Source organism: Hyaloscypha bicolor (assembly GCF_002865645.1).
Source record: "Hyaloscypha bicolor E unplaced genomic scaffold K444scaffold_125, whole genome shotgun sequence".
Taxonomy (NCBI): Eukaryota; Fungi; Ascomycota; class Leotiomycetes; order Helotiales; family Hyaloscyphaceae; genus Hyaloscypha; species Hyaloscypha bicolor.
Window position 1 is genome coordinate 636236 of NW_020194627.1, and position 3917 is coordinate 640152.

Below are 3917 nucleotides of genomic sequence, written 5' to 3' on the forward strand. Positions count from 1 at the left end.
ACTATAATTTTATTAATTTATATAATAATATTATATAATCTATTTTTTAATATTTCTTTTAGAATATATTCTTTTAAAAAAATTAGTTTTATAATTTTATTTCTTTAGCTTTTCTTTTTCTAATTACTTCTAATATTTCCTTAAATTTTTTAAAAGCTATTCTAAATAATAGTTTTATTATTTTATTAATAATGATTTTAGCTATTAAAATATAAATTATTTAGGCTTTTTATATCTTTATTAAGTTTTAAATAATATAGTAAATAATTATAATTATTTTATAATTATTTTTTAATATATAAATCTTAATTCTATTCTTTCTAATATATTATAATTAGCCTAAATTCCTAAAGATTTATATAATTTATTATTCTTATTTTATATATATATAATAAGTATTATATATTTTAATTTATAATTTAAAATAATTATTAAATATTATTTTTTATTTAATTATAAGATTAGTTCTTTATAAAATATTATAAAATATTCTCTAATATTTTTCTAATTAGATTTATTACTAGCCTAATTAGTATTAAAATAAAAAGTTAAATATTTAAATCTTTTTTCAAAACTATAATAAATCTTCTAATTTAATATAAATTAAAAATATCTTATTAAATTTTTAAATATATATTTATAATATTTAATTAAATTACTTATAAATTATATTAATTTACTAAATATAAATATAATATTTAAATAACTTAGTATTAGTTTACTAGTAATATATAATACTGTTATATATATATAAAAGTACTATTTATATATAGTTAGTAAAGTTATTATTATCCAGAAGTAAGAATTATAATATTATAGTATTAATATATAATTCCTAAATCTACTAAGCCTAAAGGGGTCTAGTTTACTAGTCGAATTACTAATGGGATATAAGGTTATATAACTATATCCTGTATCCTATATCTTATTACCCATATCCTATATCCCGTATCCCGTAACTATATATATAACTCCTAAAGAAATAGCTATACTAATACTAGAAACTCTCTAAAAATACAAAAAAATAGTATTTCTTTCTAATTATATACAAATTCCCTAATCCGGCCTAGTACCAGATTCCTAAATACTTTATATATCTATATTACTTCTAAGGGTTTTAGTTATATACTAAAGGCTATAGCCTTTTATATATAATCTCTATTCCTATAATATTTTTCTATTTCATATATTTATTTTTTGTTCTATTTATACTCGATCTATTTCTTTATATTTAATTATATAATATTTATATTAATTAGGTACTTAAGGATATTTATTAGTTTCGATTTCATTATAGAATTTGCAGGATTTAATTCTTCCTTAATCTATTTAACTTCTGTAATTTCTCGTTATTTATATACCTAGTAGAGATATATTATATTAATTATTAGATACTTTTCTCGAATGGTTTCTAATTTAATAAGGCATTTATATAATAATTTCGAATTTGTATAGATTACTAGTAATAGTTCTATTTCTAGTACTTTATTAATTATAGATTTAACTAAAGTACCTATATTAAAACCATAAGCTATACTATAGAATTCCGAAGCTAGAATGCTTCTGGTAACTTTCTTGTATTTGGTAGAGAACTAGTAAATAATATTAGTATATCTAGTTCTATTTACTAGAACTAGAATATATCTAATTTAGGAAAAGAAATCTCTATTATTTATAAATAAAGTATCCGTAAAAATAATTCAATATAAGAACTTCTTTACTAGCTTTATAAATCTTAGTTCTCTAGTAGTATTCTCAATTCTTAATAAAAAATCATTAATAATGATATTACGTTCATCGTTAGTTTAAATCCCTGATATTAAATTGATATTATAGAGCATTCGAATATAGATTAATTATTGAAATAAATTAGCATTAAAAATTGATCAATTGGATGAAATATTCGAATGAGTCTCTCGATTTAGCATTTATTATGTAACCGAAGATTTCCAATATTTGTGATGGATTGTATATCATATGCCTTCGATGCCTTAAATGATCAAATTTCCTGAATGATGAGAGATATATAATTATTCGAAGATTATTTTTTAATTGAATGATTGGAATGGAGGAGATAATGTATTCATTAAGGAAGACCTTAGCAGCCGGAAATTTGATTATTATAAGATAAATAATTTTGATTACTAAGAGATGTTTTTATTTCATTGGATGTTGCGAGTGTGCGTTCGATGTGCGAATAACCGATTCCTGTATTTGATGGTGTGTGGAGTTCAAATTATTGTTATATGTGCTTGTTGTGTTTATTGGATGAGTATATATCCTTATGATCATATTTTTGGAGGTTTGATAAAAATATTTCTTATAATGAGTGATAGTCCTTCATCATCCTCGTGGATAAATGAAGTCTCCGCGAGCGAATAAGTGTGGATTATATGAGAGGTGGAGATGAGTGTGTTCTTTTCGAGTATGTGAAATCATAATTTGATCTTCGAAATATATTGAATAATTAATTGATAAATTCGATAATTTAAAAGCGTTTTTGATTATATCGTTCCGTTATATTATTTATATGAAATTATCGTTTAATTCTTATGATAGTCTTTTTGATAAAAAAAAAAAAAAAAAAAAAAAAATAAGCCTATAAGAATATATTATATTCTCTTTATGATCAATTAGATCATTAATCTTATCTGATATATTCAATCATCGATAATTGCCTTTCTTGATATATAATCGAGATGATATATCATTATGATGGGAGATAAATTAGAGATATTTCGGGAAAATATATCCCTTATAATTCCAATAATGATTACCGGAGTTTGAATTTGGATAAGGATTTTGAGATATAATTATGATTTTCATTATATTCCATAATTAAGGAAAATGATAAGATGATTTCATTATTATCTCCTATGAAAATATCTTTGGTCCTAAAATATCATAAGGATATCCTATATGGGATATATCCATGAAAGATAATTCAAATTCAAATCAAAGGATTTTTCTATATAAATTTAATAGAAAACATCTAACAGTCCAAATATCCGAATTTAAGGGAAGTTTATAGATATTAGTAGTACTAGGACTATTTCGGGTATTTAGGGTATTTATAATCTGGTATCTAGCTTAAAGCTTTTGAATTTCTATTATTACCTTTTTGAGTATTACTAATTATTATAATATAGTTAGTAATAGGGTATTATATTTACTTATTCGAGGTAAAATACTATAAATTAAGAGAATTAGGATAATACTATTAGGTCTAGTAGAATTATTAATAGCTTTAAAAGCTATTTAGAGTATAATATCTTTATTAATTCTATTAATTTCGGCTATAATAATAAGATAAGTATATTAAATCGGGCTATAGTAGTATTTTATAATTCTAATGGAATTATAAGCTTTTATAGGAATGATTTTAATCTTGGTTCCTATAGTATTTATAAGCTAAATAAACTCCTTACTAGTAAACTACTTTCCGATATCTACTATAATCTAATTAGGAGGGCCTAAATAGATATTAATCTAATATTACTTTAGGATATCCCAAGTATATAATATACTAATATTTTAAAGCTATTAGCCGGTTTAATATCGAGTATCTTTATTAATAATATAGAATATAGGCTTACTAGAAATATAGAAAATATTAATAATAATAAAGTAATTAAAGCTAATATTATTTCTTAGGTTAAATTTAAATTATTCTAATAATTGTCTGAATTTCTGGTATTATTTATAATATTTTATAAAATATTTAAAGGCTTCTATATTAATATTATAGTCTATTTATTCTAGTATATTTTAGAGGTTATTAATAGATAAATAACTAAAATAATAATATAGATATTATAATTTGACCTCTATAAGAAAATAGGAGTTATAAATAAAGAATTCGGAAATAAAGCTTTATAGAATAGTATTCTAAAATAAGAAAAAGTATCTAAAATATT